Source organism: Crocodylus porosus, unplaced genomic scaffold, assembly GCF_001723895.1.
Source record: "Crocodylus porosus isolate Cpor-Errol unplaced genomic scaffold, CroPor_comp1, whole genome shotgun sequence".
NCBI lineage: Eukaryota > Metazoa > Chordata > Crocodylia > Crocodylidae > Crocodylus > Crocodylus porosus.
Genome location: NW_017728907.1, coordinates 62,453,597 through 62,474,031, shown reverse-complemented (window position 1 = coordinate 62,474,031; position 20,435 = coordinate 62,453,597). Strand labels below are relative to the sequence as shown.

Sequence of the window (20,435 nt, the reverse complement as noted above, 5' to 3'; positions counted from 1 at the left end):
AAGCAATAGAACTTCTCTGTAGTATTTGTGTGGCCAGACTACATAACTGAGAACAGTGCTTTTGTTTTCAAGGTTTATGTTACTACAGCATGTCCCTTGGCTGAACTCTAACCATTGTTACCTCTGAAATAGTAAGGAATTTGCAAAAGTTAATGATTGTAATACACTGAAGAAGAGAAGATTAAATTCTGGGTGTGCACTGAGTCTCAGAGGCACAGCACAGCACTAATAATTCACATTCAAAACAGACTTTGTGCACTTCAGTCCTGGCTGAGGACAAAGTGGGAGAAAAATAAAGAATAGAATAATAGAATGATAGAAAATTAGGGTTGGAAGGGGCCTCAGGAGGTGATCTAGTCCAACCCCCTGCTCAAAGCAGGACCATCCCCAATTAAATCATTCCAGCCAAGGCTTTGTCCATCCAAGTCTTAAAAACCTCCAAGGATGGAGAGTCCACAACCTCTCTGAGTAACCTGTTCTAGCGTTTTATTACCCTTCTAGTGAGAAAATTCTTCCTAATATCTTACCTAAACTTCCCTTGCTACAACTTGAGACCATTGCTCCTTGTTCTGTCAATCCGCCACCACTGAAGACGGTCCAGCTCCATCCTCTTTGTAACCCCCCTTCAGGTAGTTAAAGGCTGCTGTTAAATCCCCCCTCGGTCTTCTCTTCTCTAGACTAAATAAGCTCAGTTCCCTCAGCCTCTCCTCATAAGTCATGTACCCCAGCCCCCGAAGCATTTGCATTGCCTTCCACTGGACTGTTTCCAATTTATCCACATCCTGTGGATGTGGATGAATCATAGAATCATAGAAAGTGAGGGTTGGAAGGGACCCAGGAGGTCATCTAGTCCAACCCCCTGCTCAGAAAGGTTGTTGATGTAGATAGTGAACAAAACTGGCCCCAGGACCGACCCCTGGGGCACTCCACTTGATACTGGCTGCCAACTAGACATTGAGCCATTGATTATTACCCTCTGAGCCCGATGGTCCAGCCAGTTTTCTATCCACCTTACAGCCCATTAATTCAGCCCATGCTTCCTTAGCTTGCCTGCAAGAATGTTGTGGAAGACCGTCTCAGAAGCCTTCCTAAAATCAAGGTACACCGCATCCACCAGTCTCCCCACATCCACAGAGCCAGTCACCTCATCAGAGAAGGCAATCAGGTTGGTCAGGCATGACTTGCCCCTAGTGAATTCATGCCGACTGGTCCTAATCACCTTCTCCTCCAAGTGCTTACAAATGGATTCCCTGAGGCTCTGCTCCATGATTTCTCCAGGGACTGAGGTGAGGCTGACTGGTCTGTAGTTCCTTGGATCCTCCTTCTTCCCTTTCTTAAATACGGGCCCTATATTTGCCCTTTTCCAATCATTTGGGGCCTCCCCTGATTGCCATGAGTTTTCAAAGATGATGGCCAATGGATCTGCAATCACATCAGCCAACTCCCTCAGCACCCCAGGGTGCATCCCACCTGACCCCATGGACTTTTACACATCCAGCTTTTCCAAGTAGTCCCTAACCTGTTCTTTCACCACTGAGGGCTGACCCAAGTGGGGTGTGGAGCCCGGGGCAAATCAGCCCATGCGGGGCCCTGCCTCTGCTCTGATCTGGGCCCTGGACCCAAAGAAGCTGCCACAGCAGTGGCATTGGTAGCGGGGAGGGGGGGAGCGAGAGTTTGGACGTGGAGCAGCCGTTCCACCCGGCTCTGTGCTCTACCTCACTCCATGGGGCCCCCCAAAGCACGGGGCCTAGGGCAGTTGCCCCGATTCACTCCCCCAGGGATGGCCCTGGATGCAGAGTCCATCTGGGAGCTGCTTCTGATTGAGCTGGGAACTTGTTCACTTTGTCATGAGGTCCTGATAGCCCTACAGTGGCCTCCCACAAGCCCCACTACATGCCCACAAGGAAAAACAAGTTCTTCCACAATTTGCAAGGAGAGTATTCTATGCCATGTCTGCATAATACACTTGCTGTCCCTGGCAGTGGTGCTGCACCACACAGGCTGCCTCCTGAACCAAAATATGTATACCCATATTTATATAGTAGCATAGGTGTAGGCAGGCTGGACATGCCTCCACTGCTTCTGGTTTAGGAGGCATACTGCCTGGAACAGCACAGTGTGCTTGAGGGCATTTCTGCTGAGCATATTAAATGCATGGTGTAGACATGACTGTAGAACGGCTCAATTTGCTTTCATACAAAGGAGCTGGGAATATGCCCTCAGGCGCAGGCAGGCAGGTACTCTGACAGCACAGATACAATAACTGAGCTGTAGATTTGCAGATGGCTAGTCACACTTGGCCTGGGTTAGTTTGGGTGCTGGTCACTAAAGTTCACTTTGCAATACTATAGTTCTGCCCTGTGTGTGGACCTGAGGATCAGGAACCTCTGCCCTCTCTCTGCTCTGTCACCAATTCCTTCCATGACCTGGACAAGTCACTGGTTTTCTTCTGTTTCCCTATCCTCCTTTCCAGCCACATTACAAGTATGAACAATTGCTGTAGTTTGCAAAGCCTAGATGTTGTTAAGCCTTTCTAATTGTTCATTAATAGCAACACTCTAAAAACTTTCATGTAGGAACACTGGACATAGAACAGGAAGCGACCTTCCAGGCCATAGAGTCCAGGCCTTTGCTGTGACAGGAAAAGATAATGTATCATCCCACTTAGAACGTAATTAAGCTTCTTGCTCCCTCACCAGCCCCAGAAATCTTTTGTTGGAAAGGTCTGAGCAGAGCTTACTCCATAGGTGATATTCCAAAATATTACCCTCTCCATTGTGCACCTGTGATATTTTAGCAGGGTTGAGAAGACAGCTCAGCAATCAAACCCAACCAGGTCACTGAGCCAGGGGACCATTTATGTACACAGCTTATGTCCGAGTCCTTTTACCATATTTCCTCCAACCCAAGTTGAGGGTTTTTTCCCCATTCAACATGGGGAGAAGGGAGGAGCCCTTCATCTTGGATTCGAGTACAAGCTGAGGGGGCAGGCAGCTGCAACTCTAGCTCCTGGCCCAACCCCAACCCTAACCTGAACACTGCACTCCACCACCTGCCCCCTGCTTCCCATGCGCCCCCACCCCACAGCTTACCTTCAGGTGCAGCTCCGGCCCAGAGCACAGAGCACATCGTGTCTCTGGCTTCTGCTTGTCCAGGCAGCCACAGGCAGGTGGTAGCAGCTCTGCCTCTTGTTCCAGCTCGGACCTGATCCCAGGGTAGGAACATCTGCTCCCACAGTCACTGCTGCCTGGCCAGGGCAGGGCTGGAGACACCATGTGCTCTGGGCCTCAGCACCGCCCGAGCTGGAGCTGGAGCTGTGACAGGGTAAGCGGCTGTGGGGGAAGGGGGCTGCCACAGGCACCACAGGGAGGATAGGCAGCAGAGGAGGCAAGTGGTGGGGGAACAGGTATGTGGGGGCAGGGGGCAGGATGCTTGACTCCAACCCCGGCACCCGCCTCCCTGCTGAGTTGCCTTCTCCTGTTCAGCGGGCAGTGGGGGGGTGGGGGGGATAAATTTATGATGACTCTTCAGTAATTAGATTCTATACATGGAAAATTATAACAAATTTATGCATTTTCCATGTGTAGAATCCAATTTTCGGGAGGTCACCTTAAATTCAAAGTAATTTTAGATTTGAGTACATATGACATGTAGCCCAGGTGTCACAGATTCCCTCGGGGAAGTGCTTGCTCAGGAGCTCCAGCGCTGGCTGGGTTTCAAGTACCCCTGAAGCCAGCGCAAGTATGGCTTCTTGAACGGGGATTCCTTCTAAGCCCAGCTGTTTTCTCTCCAATTTGCACAGCCAAGTAAGCTCTTCTGTTACTTCTCTTCAGACTTCCCCTTGCTGCTTTTTCAAGCTGTTCTACCCATTGTTATGCTTATCTCTCTGCTTCCCTGGATGCCTCCTGGGTGATACCTCCTGAGATGTCAATGAAGTTACTTTGCTGATGGAGGTGCCTTTTGTCTCCTTCCACAGTAAGGAGCTCTGCATCCTGCCAACACTTCTATGAACACTTCTTTCCTCATGTACAAGTTTGTCAGGAAAACTGAAGCATGCAGCATTATTGCAACATGAACTAATTTAAACCAAAAATATTACAGCAAGACCATAGTCTGTCACACCAGAGTCAGACCTATTAAGCCCAGGACTAATGTAACAGACCCAAGCACAGTAAATGCTCTTTTTGTGTAGCTGTGTATGCCAGGAACTGCGATGTAAAATAAGCACAAGCAGGGAGTTGGCAAAACCAAATGTGGGACCATGTACAGGTTTCCAGTTAAACTCATAATCAAAAATGCAGGAAGTCTTGTATCTTTTAATTAAGAAAAAGACTTTTCCTGGCTATTGGTTATGTCAGGAGGAAATTCCATGGTCTTCTTCCAGACCTATCTGAATTCTTTACATTCCAGAGAAGTCTGTTCATTTCCCTGATGCTCCCACTTATCTCAGTTCTATTTCATTGCTGACTCACAGAGAGCATTAAATAGTTTAGAGTCTCCTGCAGCAGAGCAGAGCATCTGTTGAACAAGTCAACCCATTTAAACCACAAGAGAACTTTTTCAGGGCTCCAGCAAGAGCTGAGAGGGTGGTTAGCCATGTTAGACTGAAGTCAGGCAGGAGGCCGGGGAGGGTGGCACTATAGGGGGTTTGTACACAACACGGGGGTTTAATTCTCCCTAAACTGACGCAATGGTTTTTCTAAAACGCCACTTCAATTTAAGGTGAAATAACCCCCCCGTGTCATATACGCCTGTGTTGGAGCCTGATCCTTACTTGCCTCTCCAGTTGTGGGGAAGGGAGAGTGAACCGCTGGTGGACAGAGCAGTCCCTGAGCTGTGGGGAGCTGGTGCTTCCCTCCATAGCAGCGGTGCCCTCCCCACCCCACTCCCGGCAGCACCCGCCCGCAGGCACCTGTCTCAGGCAGTCCCGGGGGGTACTGCAGCCATGGAGGGAAACACCGGGTCCCCGTGCAGCTCAGGCAGGCTTCGGGAGGGGGGGGAGGAAAAGATGAGGCTCACCACTTCTTTTTTTTTCCTTCTGTGGAACATGCCTTCCCAGGCTGCTGCCAGGCTGCCTGCACGGTCAGTCTGCACAAGTCCTGAGCCACACGGAGTGTAGGGTAGGAAACTAAAACTCCTCAGAGGACTTTTACTTTGCTGCATCCCTTTGAAGCTGCTGCCCTACAGAAGCTCATGCTTCTCTGAACCAGCAAAAACGGTGATGCTTAGTATAAAAGGTAAGATTCCTTTAAATGTGGGAACTCACACTTTGCCCAACAGAAGGCTGTGTATCCAACCCAGCAGTACCCCGTCATGCACATCAAATGGAAAACATTGCAGCTACTCTCACTTTGATCAAGGAACCAGCAGGCTGTCTGGATCAAAATGGACTGCTGCATGCAAGGGGCCTGTACTTGTACAACCTGACCCTCCCCATTCAAATGTAAGTGCCTGCTCTTGAACAAGCTTGCTCTTGAGCTGCCTCACTGAGGAACTCTTTTAGAAATGAATGCAATTGCTAATAAAACCTGACTTAAAACCCACATGTAGTTTGAATCCTAGGTAGAATTCAAAAGAGTTTGTTTAACCTTAAAATTATAATAGTAATTTTTCAGCAGAGAAGTGAGTCCCTACAGGCATACCCCAGTGATATTAAACTCTGCCTGGTTTGCTAATTGAAGCCATGTCCACACAGTCAATTTAGACAGTTCTGGAGAGGCGTGCTCAACTACACTGTGTTGCTTCAAGGTCTAGGCCTCCTCAACTGGAAGCAGTGTGGCCACATCAGCATGGTGCTGCAAGAGTCCCTGCTGGCATGGGGGCAGGCTAATTGGCATTGTCACTTAGAAGTGGTGGTTAGCCCATCTGAAGCACTGCATGGATATAGTTAGACTGTTTCTAGTTTTGGAGGCAGCCTGCTGGAACAGCGCCACATGCTGAGGACTCCACACTATGAGTTTACTGGGTAGATAAGGACTAGGAACTGAGGTCCTGCCCTGTGAACTACAGATGAACCCAGTGGATGGTAATGGCACTCAGTGTCCAAAGAAATTGGGTCCTACTGAGGTTTAAGATAGGCCCAAATAAGCAGCCTAGTTTGGGAATGTTCTAGCTACAGTGGACCTGCAAAACTTCAGGGTTAATTGATCACATGTGCTATTGTGATTCATTGCAGACGTTGCTAGAGGCCACAAGGGAGATCTTTGCTGTACGGTGCTGGGCACTGTGCAAATCCACAGGAGAAAGTGCCTGCCACAAAGTGTTTACCATCTAACTAGACAGGATATTCAAAGGGTGGGAGAAGGGTAGTGTTATGTTAACTTCTTATTTGAACAGATAAGAAACAAAGGTATTGTCTTCACTGTGCTGTTAGCTACAGATATAACTTGAGTAGTGGCTCCCACCTGACCCTGTTCACATACCCAAACCTCTTTTTTTCTAGTTTAGATCAAAAGTAGTAACGGACTAAGTGACTCTGTCAAAAGACATTGTAGAAGCACTGGCCTAGTGCTGTCTTCAGTATTTATCTCTGGCAACTACCTTCTGTAATAAAGGGTGCTTTCAGACACCGACAATGGGATTCTGGATAGAACAGTTGAATAATAAAATGAAGGAATCCTTGGAATCCTTGACAAAAGTTTAATACAGTTTTTATGATGTATCAGTCTAGGGAGAGAGGTAGTCTTTACAGCTGGAACTTTTTACTGGGTCGACTCCACAAATAATTGTTACCATAAAGGGCCAATCTTTTCTGTTCTTGGCTTAGTCATTATCAATGGACATTTTTTATTGTAAGAGTCATGCTATTTGGTCATTTTCTTAAAGCCCCAGCTCCTGGAATTCTTTGAATTGTGGAATTCACTGTTTAGTCAGAACTAGAAGTCCTCAAACACTGCAAAAATATATGTTGAACAAATCTCGTTCTTATTCACAACGTCTTTTTTTAAAAACCGATCAAGTCCTTTTAAAATTTTTTTTAAGATTATTTGAGCACTTCTAATAAACTCATACATTAACAATGGTTTCCTTAACTTGAGAGATAAGATAGTAGATTCAGGGAGTTTTTCAGCTTGCTTGTTATCAAAATGGAAATGAGATTATTATCATCCTGGGGCTCTCCTGTGCAGACTACTGGCTTTCTCTGATTTCTGCATTGAAATCCTACTGCCAGGGTTTGAGGGGAAGAAAAAATCCCTTTGGTAAACGGAGTATGTCCCACATTTGGAGATAAGATTACATATGACATTTAGCCTAACAGTCCTTTTCATCCAGTATTTGCAGACATATTAGGAAGTGAAGGTGGAAATTGAAGAAGGGTAGCCCTAGATTCGGGCTCTGAAAATGATATGCTGAGAGTTGCAGGCTTGTGGGTGATACAGGAGGCAGGATTGGTTGATTGAATCTGACTTCAACAGTAAGATAAGGGAAGTGGAAAGAAAAATGGAAGGTTGGCAGAGGTGGGTCTGCATTTTCAGCCTTGGTTTCCAGTAAGAAGCATCCATGCTATGAAGGCAGGAACTATCGCCAGTAATTAACCTGTCAGCAAGTTAATCACCCTACTCATAAGTGCAGCTAGAGGACAAAATGCCATTCATGGGGTGTATTTTAATTGGTTATGGACTGTATTGCACCTTGCTTTCCATTGCAAGAGGGAACGTTGCTTTTACTCAGTGGCGACTTCAGTGGTTGCATAAGGAATAAAATCAGCTTGGACTCTTAAGCACAGTCATCTTGAAGCAGTTTTGTGTTCTCCTCACCACTACAGAAGAACTCTGCTTATTTAAAAATAAGCCTGTCAAGTTTGGGCTCTGGTTTATTAAAGATCAGCATTAGCAAAACTATCTCGAGAAACAGTCAGCCAGCAATGGTTCTAAAAACATGGAGGAAGTTCTTCAAGGCAGAGAAACAGGAAGACAAAAGTGTCTGCTAAAAGCACTGTCTTCTGCCTATTACAGAGAAGTTACTTGTGATCCAGATTATCTGAACATGCAAATCAATGCAGCTCCATTAACTGTATGGGAGCCAAGCCATTTGGCACTGCCTGAGAATCCAGCCCAAAGAGTCTAAGTTAAAATCTCCCTCCCCCAAGCTCTCCCGATGCATTAGAGCATCAGTTCTCTGGGGCTACGGCTAGGGCTGGGTTCTGAGGTATGAAGCACACTCCTCACATTTAACAAGCTAGTAATAAGAATTAGTATTGGAGTTGCAGGAAATTCAAAGCCCAAATCACTAATTCCCAGCATGAATTTTGGTGGTCCCCTCACTCCTCTGCTGGGTTGTGTAGAGGAGCCTCATGTTTGTGCTCTGGCACAATACCACCGTCTTTCTTACGTCTGGCCATCCCCTCTCTTTAAGTGGCTTTTCCCTTTGGTTCCTGTACTTCATTTGGATTATATTGTATTCTCCCTTGCTCTTCTGAGGAATGGCCTTTCCTTGTTTACTCATTTAGTTGCCAGATACATGTGCCCATTGGCAGTCCTGTGGGAACAGCACTAGTACAGTTGGGTAACTACTGCTAGAACTTTGTCGTCTGGCAATTTCTCAAATGCCAGAATAAATGTTGGGTCATCTTTAACTTTGTAGCTGGGTTTGTGTGGTGGTGAATTCAGGATTTTATAAAGTTAAATTGGAACCTTTAATTCGCCCAGAAACACAGGATTGGAAGGGGCCTCCTGGACCATGGAGTCCAGGCCTCTGTGTTTGCAGATAATGGTTAACTGAAAGAATCCTCAAAATGGCCACTGCAAACCCTTACCCACAAACCTCAATAGAAAGAGGGTTTTTTGAATTGTTTATTGTTTATATTATTAAGAGGAAAGTCTTGTCCCTGGTCAAGAGACCAAACAAATATAAGGGAAGAAAGGGAGAAATGTTTATGCCAACAAGCAGCAGCTGAGCTGCTTCAAAGCCACAAATCCAGCCTGGCTCTGGAGAAGATGGCTAGTGTGTCCAGTAGTCAATATGAGTCCTTGAGGCAGGGACTGTTACTTGCTGTATATTTCTAGATTGCTTAAGTTTAATGGGGCACCAGTCTGGCTGATATAGGGAAGTGCGGTCACAGTGTAGATGAAAACTGGTTTTCCCATTTAGCCCATCTTTGCTCCAGCAGAGCTCTGGAACCACAGGGCTGAGAGTCACAAGGTGAGGAGCAGATCTGGAAGCCTACTTCATTGTACCAAGTGGAGCGGTACCACCTCCTCTGTGTCCAAAGTCCTCCTGGTATGGATGCCAGGCCTCACATTGTGACTGGCTGACTACTGCACATCATACAATAGGTTTTAATCACAGGATAATAATATGTTGACATTTCCACAGCACTGTTTCATTTTGATTTTAAAAGATCCAAATCATAGAGTACTGTTTTCTGAAAAGGTTATTTATTAAATTTGAAAAACATTCAAAGCCAAAGGCAGACAAAGACATTCATTGTCAATCAATTGAAACAATGAACCAGTCTCAACCAGAAGTATATAAAACAGTTAATCAGTTTAATTATTTTTGAATGAACATGAAGACCTGATGAAAACAACATCTTACCTTCCACAATCCCATTAAATTTTTGTGGCAGGATTTCTTATGCGGAGATATAAAATAGAAAAAGTTGGTTCAGAAGGTAAACTGGGATCAGAATCTTTCTGAATTATAATCACACCTGAAGAGAGCCTCTATGATGAAAGTCATTAAGGAGAGAAACAGGAATGATAACACAACCCAGAGTAAGATGCAATGCCTGTCTCAGAAAATTTAAAATCTTTAATGTAAGGCTAGGTGTGGATGAAGGGAAATATGAATATCCCCATTTTCCAGACAGAGGACTGCGGCATGAAGAGATTAAATTTACTCAGAATTACGCAGGGAGTTTGTGGCAACATCAGGAACTGATTGCAAATCTCCTTAGCCTAGGGTAGGTCCCACAGGACAACTGTTGTCAGTGTGCATGCTTGAGAGGGTGCAGTTTAAGTGCTAACCATGAACTAACAAACTTTTTTAAGGTATCAGACTTAAGGTATCCCATTGATTCACTGACACAGAATTTCACTGTTCCTTGATTTCAGGGATCCTCCTGCCCAAACAGAAGCATGTTGAGATACTTACTGACATATAAGTCATAATTAAACAGTGCTCAATTATTTGGGGATGATTTAAGAGGGTGTAGCAGTGCAGACATTTTTGCTGCTGCCACTGTCCCAGGTTGATCCAGTCATGGTGGTGGGGGAAGCCACAGAGCCATTCCTGAGCCCTCCAGCCATGGGTTGTGTCTGTGTGAGATGCCAGACTTGGCAGGAGTTTGTAGCAGTTGAGCACAGGTTTCTGCTTCTGGTGCCTGCTCTTGGTCTGCAGGGGACACCTGTGGGAGATGAGGGTGGGAGGCAGGGAGTAGGGAGCTGGCACCAGAAGAAATTAACTCTGTGCCACTGCTGCTGCCCCCAGGCAAAACTGGCTTGCCATGCCACTGCTGCCAATGGCCCCTGGCTAGAGCAGGACTGGACTCTGCCCACCCCACTTAACCCACAAGTCAGTTGGAGTAGTGGCAGCAGGGGGAAGGTCCTCTCCCCCTTCATGTGCCTACTCCCTGGTGTCCCATACTGACCTGTTGGCTCCAGCCATGCCTTGCCTTCATCCACCCATGGTCTGAGGGGTCGTGTGCCACATCACCTTTGGTAAGTCCAGGATCTGTCCATGTCAAATATAAATAGATAATTATTTTCTCTCTTTGCCTTCTTCAACCCAATTGGCCAGTTATTAGAGTTGGTCAAAAATGACTAGGTGATCTTGTGAAAAATTTTGGGAAAAAAAATCTTCCTTTGTTATACATTCCTAATAATTTGTCAGTGTTTTGGTGAAAGAGCTAATAATAGTAATAAATAAAAACCTCTAAAGCAGGACCCTCTGTGCCATGCATTACTCATCCTTGACAGAGAGGACTTTTGTAGACTAAATAAGCTGGGGGCAGAGACCCAGTAACTATAACTAGAGAGACACCTGAAGGGGATTTGAGGAGCTGCACTGGTGGTAATGGGATGGTGAGAGTCTTCTTGGAAAAATGCTAAAGTAAATATCCTGAGATCTTCAAAATCCTTGATGAATAGGACTCCCATTGTCTTCCACAGCAGTTCTGGGTACATAAAATTTGCGGGACTGGGCACAAAGTAGGAAATTGCCAAAACTGCCAGCTGTCAGTCCTTAAACTAATGCTACTGTGATTTCTGGTCAAAAGGCTGAAAAGATGTCAACTCAAACCTATACGCTGTGCCCAAATTCAGCGAACTGTACCTGACTCTATACCTTACTCTAAATCAATGGTTTTCATCAAGTGTAACACAGAAGTCTAGGTGTTATGAGATCCTCTTAAGGGTGCCATAGGGAGCTGCTCAATATGACGTGTGCAAACATTGACACATTTCACAAGATAAACCGAGAGATTTTTAATTAGGAATCCACAGTGTTGCAAACATTTTGACCTGTTTTGGTCTTTCTGAGTTCTTTGCAACAGAAGAATTGCTCTTTTTCCCCCTTACAGCTGGCATTATCTGAGGGATGCCTTGAGTCTAATAAAGGGCACCTTGAGTCTAAAAAGGTTGCAAGCACGGGTCTAAATCAGGTTTCAGTCTACTGAGCCAACAAGCAAATGCCATCAATGCGCTCTGACATACGGGTAATCTAATATTTCAAAATTGTCAAACAAATTATCTCTAGGGTAATTTTTCATAAAGAAATAGTGCCATCTGGTGGTCCCACACAGGTTCGTTCCCCCCCCCAGTAATTCATCCAGAGAGAAGTCTGTTCTTCTCTGCTTATATCACCCAGTCTTCATTATAGTGTCTGAATGTCTTGCAATAGAGATGTGACTAACAGCTGTAATATGTGATTATTTTCCCTTCTGTCTCTCTCCTTCTCTCTTGGGGAAGAATTTGTTTTGATAGGGTTTCATATTTTTAAATATATATCCTGCAGTGGTGGTCCTTAGTTCCTACAAGAATTAGTTCCTGTCTCGGATCAGCCCTCAATAAAGCTCAGTCTCTTGTACAGGTTAACTTAACTTTTGTGGTAGAATGCTCCATTGTGCCTCAGAGTGGTATTTTCTTCCATGGTTTCATCCTCTAGTTTTAAGCAGTCTTTTAGATAAGTTGGCCAACTTGAAGTTAAAAGCCAAGACCCTTGGATTGAAGTTAATATCCTGAGGAAATGTAAACTGTATACTTGCAGTAGTAGCTCATACAAGAGTTAACAAAAGTGTGCATAACCATGATGGGAGGCAGAGCTCATAGTCATCTGATGAACATGAGCCTGCAATGCAATGCTATGACTACTAAAGCAACCAAAACGCTGGCTTGCATCCATCGATGCTTCTCAGGCAAATCCCGGGACGTCATTCTCCCCTTGTACTCAGCCTTGGTGAGGCCACAGCTGGAGAACTGCATCCAGTTTTGGGCTCCACTATTCAAAAAGGATGTGGAGAAGCTTGAGAGAGTCCAGAGGAGAGCCACACGCATGATCGGAGGTCAGGAAAACAGACCTTACAAGGACAGACTGAGAGCCATGGGGCTCTTTAGCCTGGAAAAGCGCAGGCTCAGGGGTGATCTGATGGCCACCTATAGGTTTATCGGGGGTGACCACCAGGATCTGGGGGAACATTTGTTCACCAGAGCACCCCGAGGGATGACAAGATCGAATGGTCACAAACTCCTCTGTAACCGATTTAGGCTGGACATAAGGAAGAATTTCTTTACTGTCCGAGCCCCCAAGGTCTGGAACAGTCTGCCATCGGAGGTGGTTCAAGCACCTACACTGAACACCTTCAAGAGTAAATTGGATGCTTATCTTGCTGGGATCCTATGACCCCAGCTGACTTCCTGCCCTTTGGGCAGCGGGGGCTGGACTTGATGATCTTCTGAGGTCCCTTCCAGCCCTAATGTCTATGAAATCTATGAAATTTGGAGATGGGTGAAAGCAGAAATCACAGACGCTGCCATGGGAGGGCTTAGAATCAACAAAAAATCCAAGAGTGCTACCAACATATGGGTTAAATTGTACCTACAGAAACTGCAATTCTTCAAAATATTTTCCTTTGCCTGCCAGCATAATCCCTCTCAGGTTCGGTTTTAAATACTTAATTCATGAGCTGATCTCTTCCAAGCACTTATCTATCTTGATTGTAGCAACATAGGTGTGGTTGTCATCAGTGATGATGATGTATATGTTGGTAGAGCTGTGTGTCATACTGGTGTACTTTACTAGTTCATCTGGTGTCTGGACATAAATGTTTAATACTGAAGATAAAATATGTTCTTTGTGGAACATCTCAAGTGAAGGATCTGTTGGTGGATTCACTCTGCTGTAGGTTTAGGGACCCGTTCTGTGTTAACTCCATGTCAGTCTGTTGGGTAAAATATCCATCTCTTACATGCTATATTTCCTAGTGGCAGAGTCTGCCTTATGCTCAGGGGTGTCTGATAATTACTGCAGCTATCCGAAAAAAAGTAAGTGGCCTCTCCTTCCTAACTTTTTCTCTTCAGTTGCAGCATCAAATTCCTCCCTATGAAGTTGAGGCAGGAGGCAAATCTAGGCAGAATTTGGCCTATTGTGGTGAATTTGCAACATCACAGAATTTTATTTGTGGCAATTCCAAGTTTAGTATTACAAACTAGGATAGCCCTGAAAAGATAGGCTAGGCTGTGAAAAAAAAGGAAAAGCCCACCTTTAAAAGCACAAACCACTTCATTGGAAGGTAACACAGGAAAGGCAACAAATTATAAATGCTCAGGGTTCATGTTGAATGTTTGAATTTTATTCTGGTATGTCCATGTTTAAATATAAAATCAAGACTTCACCAAAACATAATCTTGACCTGTTACAACAAGTACTTCCATCTGGCTTGCAAGTAATAACCTTTTTAACATTAATGATACTCTCCTTTGCCTCTAGAAACAAATGTGGTTTTGAGTAACTCCTGGAACCACAGAATTCACACAAGTCGATGCAGGTTTTGCCAGTTTGGGCACTAGGCAAGTCCTTGCACATTTGCAGATCTTCTCAGATACTGAGCGCTTCCTGTGAAAACATTTAAGTGCTACAGTTCTTATTCAAATCAGTGGAAGTTAAGGCACTCAACTGTTTTCAAAGCTCGGCCCTTGCAGGGCACAGACAAATGAAATTAATTTTGGAAGTGGTTTATGATTTGGTTGGGTGATAAATCATTAAGTACAGCAAATAATATTTTTTGCTTTGCATCACTCCAACCAGAATTCATTTGAACACATAAGAACAAATTAAACTCTACTTTAATTCCATGAAAAATAATAGTTATAGTTGCAATTAATTTGGCCCATGGGCATGAAGTGACAGGATCTAGGAAATAGACAGACAAGGTTCTTTTGGTAAATCCAATATCTTTTATTAGGTCAACTCAAGTAGTCGGAAAAATTATTTTTAGCAAACTTTTGGGCACAATCACCCTTCATCAGGCTGAGGAAGCCTATGCAGATGGTCTGTGCTTTTCCTGGCTAGAGTGGTAAAACAGCCAGAGGCCAATACTTATGAAATAGGGGTATAGGTTGTAGCTGTGTTGATCTAAGGACAAAGGCAGACAAAGTTCTTTGAGTAAATCTGATATCTTTTATTAGATCAACTCAAATAGCTGGATTATTATTATTGCAAATTATTATTTGCAAGCTTTTGGGTACAAATACCCTTCATCAGGCAGGGGAAGCATCCACAGTTGGTCTATGCTCTTCCTGGATGGAATGAATACTAAAGAAGCCAGACAGTGGTGACACATAAGGGGTGCACGGGAGTGCACATGCACCCCGGCAGTGCCAGTGCACCCTCTGACCAGCTGCACTCACAGCTTAGGCGATGGGCAGGGGGAGCAGGCAAGAGCGTCAGTGCCCCCCCTGCAAGCACCAGCCAGGAAGTGGGAGCGCCGTGGCGCTCCCAGAAGCAGCCACAGCCACTTCCGGAAGCAGCAATGATTGGCTGCCTTGTGATTGCCTGGGGGGGACTCCCCCAATCAGTGAGATTGGTCAGTGGCATTGGCTGCGAGGGATTCCTCCCCTGGTCAGTGACTGGTTGCTGGGGGGCACATTCCCACCCTGACAAAGGCAGCACCAGTCGCCCATGAAGACAGAGGTGGTATGCATGCAAGAAAGCTAGTCAGTGAAGATGTAAATTGAGGAGTCAGTGAGAGACAGGCTGGGGTGGGAAGGGGTTGGGGGGAATGGGAATGAATGTAACTGGTAAATAGTGGAGAGGTACCTGGGGAGTCAGATGTTAGGCAGGTTATGCAAGAAATCCAGTCAGTTAAAATGTAAATTGAGGTGGTCAGTAGGTGAGAGATAGATGGGGGTGGGGCAGGTGGGAAAGGGGGAATGAAAGTGGCTGTAGTCAAAGGATGAGACAGGAGGGTGGGGGGAAGGGAATGAGAATAGCTGATAAAAAGTGGAGGGTTTACCCAGAGAATCAGATGTTAGACAGGTTATGTGTCATAAATTCAATGTCTATATTTAGTCCATGATTTTTTGTATCCAGTAAGTTGACGAAGTGAAGTTTGTAGGCTTATCTGTGAAAGGTATTTTGTAAATTCCCTTTGACGATTAGAACTGAGAGATTGGAGAGAGAGTGGTTTTCTTGTGAGAAATGTGTCCCCACAGGTAATTGGGTATTCTTACCTTTCATAAATTTCTGGTGTGTGTTCATTCTGGTGCACAGTTGTAGTTTGGTTTCTCTTACGCATTTTCCATCAGGACATTTAGTGCACTGGATGAGATATATTACATTTCTGGAGGTGCAGATGTAATATCTGGGGATGGTGATGGTTCTGTTGCTGGGTGTAGTAATTGTGGGGGTAGTGTAGATGTGTTAGCAGGTTTTGCATTTCTTGTCCCAGCATGGTCTGTATCCATTTGGTGTGCTTTGGGCCATATGAAGTTTGCTTCTTGTGATGCGGTTGACGAGGTTCAGTGCTTGTTTAATGGACAGAATGGGTGGCTCTGGGAAGATCTCTTTGAGAATTGGGTCTCATATTTTCATAGGTGTTTGGGGTTGGAAAGGACCTTAGCAGATCATTGCTTCCGACCCCCTGCCATTGGCAGGAAAGAGCACTGGGGTCAGATGACCCCAGCCAGGTGCATGTCTAGCCACCTCTTAAAGAACCCCCAAGGTAGGGGACAGCAGTACCTCATTTGGAAGCCATTCCAGATTTTGGCAACCCTTACCATAAAGGAGTTCTTCCTGACCTCCAACCTAAATCTGCTCTCTGTCAGTTTGTGGCCGTTGTTCCTAGTAACTCCAAGGGGTGCCCTGGTAAACAGAGCATCTCCTATTCCCTGCTGTCCCCCCGATGAATTTGTGGACAGACACAAGATCACCTCTCAGCCTTCTCTTGTGGAGGCTGAAGAGATCCAGGACCCTCAATCTCTCCTTGTAGGGCTTTGCCTGCAGGCCCCTAACCATATGAGTGGCTCTCCTCTGAACTTTCCTGAGGTTGTTCACATTCCTCTTGACATGTGGCACCCAAAACTAGATGCAGTACTCTAACTGTGGCCTAACTAATGCTACAAAAAGGAGAAGTATCACCTCCTTGGACCTGTTTGTCATGCACCTGCTAATGCATGACAAAGTGCAGTTAGCCTTGTTGATCACTTTGTCATGGTGACAAATCTTGGAATCATATTCATCTTGGAGTCAACAGTGAGTGCCCATTTTTCCAACTTATCCAGATCTGCCTGGATTCATTCCCTACTCTCTGGTGTATTAACTTTAGCCCATAATTTGGTATCATCTGCGAATTTGGGTAGAATGCTTTCCACACCCTCATCCAAGTTATGGATGAAGATATTGAACAGCACCAGTCCAAGTGGGACTCCACTGTCCTCATCTTTACAGGTTGATACCAACCCATCCACCACCACTCTCTGGGTGCGACCCCTAAGCCAATTTGCCACCCACCTGACCCTGTAATCATCTACCTCACGGTCGCTCACTTCATCTATGAGAATATAATGAGATAACATATTTAAGGCCTTCTTAAAATCCAAGTAGATGACATCCACCTCAATTCCTCCATCTAAGCATTTTGTGACCTGGCCATAAAAAGAAACAAGGTTAGTTAGGCAGGATCTACCTGCTATGAATCCATGCTGGTTGCCCTTTAACATTGCCTTGCTACTAGTCTCCTGAGCACACTGAAGTTAGCCTTTCTGAAGTCTAACACTTCTGACCTACTGGTTATCTTTCCCTTCCCTATGCCTGATAGTGAATTCAGCCAAGTGATGGTCACTGTCCCCTAGGTTACCTTGTGTCAGTAGATCTCCCACCAAATCATCCCCTGTAGCCAGGACCAAGTCCAGTAAGATGTTTCCCCTACTGGTACTGTATACCTCCTGTGTTAGGTGAAGGTCCTGTATGCAGGTTAAGAACCTATGTGAATGGTTGGATCTAGCTGACTGCTCCTCCCAGCAGATGTCTGGGTAGTTTAGGTCACCCATGACAACCATGTCCCTAGACTGTACCGCCTGTCTGGAGAATTCCAGGTCCAGCTCCATCTCCTTCTAGTACAGGTTGCAATTGTTTGAGGATTTTTGATATAGGTTCCAGGGAGGGACGATATGTCATAGCCAGTGGTGTGCGATTCATGCAGGTTTTTCTTCTGTACTGCAGCAATTCTTCACATGGTATCCAGGTGGCTCTTTCAAATGTGCAATCTATCTCTCTGGAGGAGTGTCCTTGTTGAGTGAAAGCCGTTTCGAGATTGGTGAGGTGGCAATCCCAGGTGTTCTTCTCAGTGCAAATTTGGTGGTATTGGAGGGCTTGGCTGTATATTACAGGTGTCTTGGTATGCTTAGGGTGATAGCTGTTTCTGTGCAGATATGTATGTTGGTCCATGGGTTTCTTGGATATGGTGGTTTGTATTTACCATTCTGGATAGTGGCTATCATGTCTGAAAAGTGGATGTTGGTGTTGGAGTATTGCAGAGATAGTCTGATGGAGAAGCACTGCATATTGAATTTCTGATGGAAATCAACCAGACCTGGCAGGTTTTCAGTCCAAATGATGAAGATATCATTGATTATATCTTAAGTATAGCAAGAGTTTGGTGCAGTCCTTGAGGAACTTTTCTTCCAGGTTGCTCATGAAAAGGTTGGCATACTGTGGGGCCATTTTGATCCCCATAGCTGTGCCCATGGTCTGGAGGAAGTGTTGGTTATTGAAAGTGAAGTTGTTGTGTGTGAGGATGTATAAGTTTGGTAATATCTTTGGGTCTGTACTCTAAGTTGCAATCTTGTTCTTGTAGATATGTAAGGCAGGCTTAAATGCTATCCTGGTGTGGGATGTTGGTATATAAGCTGGTAACATCCATGGTAGCTAGGAGGGTGTTGCTGAGAAGGTGGTCTATGTTTTTAAGTTTTCTTAGAACGTCTGTTGTGTCGTGGACAAAGCTGGCTCTTTGGGTGACAAGATGTTTTAGGCTGAATTCGATGAAACCTGATATTTCCTCAGTGAGGGTTCCATGGTTGGATATGATAGGTCTGCCTGGGTTCCCTTGTTTGTGGATTTTAGGGAGCATGTAAAAAGTCCCTGGGTTGGGTAGTGGGGATATCAAGTTCTGTAGTTTGCTCTCGTAGTTCTGATGGAAATGATTTGATGGCAGCTTTGAGTTCCAAGGTGAAAAGGGGAGTAGGATCATCCGCTAGTTTTTTGTAGTAGGTGGTATCAGAGGGTTGTCTGTTGGCTTCTTCTATGCAGTCTTCCTGGTTAAGGATAACTATAGGTCCTCCTTTATCTGCTGGTTTTATTACTGTTTGGTGGTTAGTTTTTAGGCATTCTATGGCCCTTCTCCCTGAGAGGGAGTGGTTGTTACGGTGGTTTTTGTTGATTATTTCATTGTTTATTCTTTTTCTAAAGCAGTTAATGTAGTGCTCAAGGTTTGGATTTCGTACATTGTGAGGCAGTCCATAAGAATATGGATGTATGCACACATGATGGTGGTGATCACTGATGTGCATGTGATGCATTACACATTACTATGCATCTTTAAGAATCATGCCTTCTGCCCACTAATCCATTTTCCCAAAACTGTTTCTAATCCAAATGTTTGCTCTGCTTCAGAGACACCTTTTTGTAACTGCCAGCTATAATATGTTGGGGTTTTTTTCTTTTAAGTAGGGAATCGTGCAGCTATAGCCATCTAAAAATAAAGTTTAAAAAGATATCAACTTTCCATTGGGACATAGAGTATTTGCCATTAGCTTTGGCAGACTGCATAATGTTATACCATATGAACAAAACAATATTTTGTCTGGAAAAGTCAGTTTAGATACTGTTGAAAACTGTCTAGATATGTTTTTTTTCCCTGCATCCAGTATAATTGGACTCATGGTGCTCAAGAAACACAAGCTATAGTACCATTAACATCTTTCTTCTGTTCTTTACAGTTACAAGCATATTTGTTGCTCCTATTCCTCTTTCCTGCTTTTGTTGTTGTTTTTGTTGTCGGGTTTTTTTACTTTATTCTTGTGGCAGGGATTTCGACTTCACCAGACAGCTGCTAACATGCTTGGAGACTACCGGAAATAGATAATAGTTAAAAAAACAATTCTTTTTACATATATGCATGCATGCTAAGATACACTGTAAAATATTTAATCTTTATATTGTAATGTTAACAATCACTTGCATTATAGTACAAACCTTAACAAAGAGAAAGATACTTGGCGTGTTGTGATATAAACCATTAGTCCTGGCACATGCTATGCTACGGTGATGCTGGGATGGCATGTCATAATTACTCAGCAACTTCATGCCATTGCAAAGAAACACCTCGATCCCCTGAGGAGGCATTCATAAAACATGGTTTATGTCACGGCAATGGCAGTGAAATGCTGCAGCACCGGGATGATAGTGGTGGAGTGACGTGGGCTTGTGGCCTGGTGTGATATGTAGCACGGGCCTGTTGATTTTATGGACCGATTGTGTTACACCGATGCCCCTGGTCAAGGCTGGGCTGGACTCTGCCATGCCTAACACTGCTGGTACGAATACACGTCAGTAGGAGAGTTAGAGTAAGCTGGTGATCCTCAACCAGAACGTGCGAAGTCCTTTCAAGGGTCCTGCGCGATGCTTGGAAGGGTGCAACTGGGGGCGTATGTTTGACTCTGCTCCACCTGAGGTTTAACACCAAACGCCTGGCCCCGCCCGACACGGCTCCTTCTCGTCTACCTGCTGCCTTAGAAACTGTTCAGTCCGCAGGTGCTAATGACCCCACTTCCTAGTCACAGGTGCTAAGGCCCCCTCTATTTGGTCAGGCCAGCCCTCCTTCTGCTCCCAGTTGTAACTCATCCCCACGGCAGCCTCTTGGCGGTTTTTCCGCGACACTTGCTAAGGGAATCACCCGGCTCCTCGGTTCTTTTTAACTGTTGAAGCCCCCGCAGCGCCCC

The 20,435-nt window shown here is 45.0% G+C and overlaps 1 long non-coding RNA gene across 1 annotated transcript in view; it reads right to left on the bottom strand.

Annotated features, from left to right (window-relative positions):
- Positions 1-6,503: 6,503 nt before the first annotated feature.
- Positions 6,504-20,435, bottom strand: part of LOC109307579 — a 16,080-nt gene continuing 2,148 nt past the window's right edge. Inside the window, exons 2-3 of the long non-coding RNA XR_002100300.1 lie at positions 16,408-16,414; positions 6,504-6,514 (exon numbers count right to left, since the gene is read on the bottom strand). This is a non-coding gene — a long non-coding RNA (uncharacterized LOC109307579). The remainder of the gene's footprint in view (positions 6,515-16,407; positions 16,415-20,435) is intronic.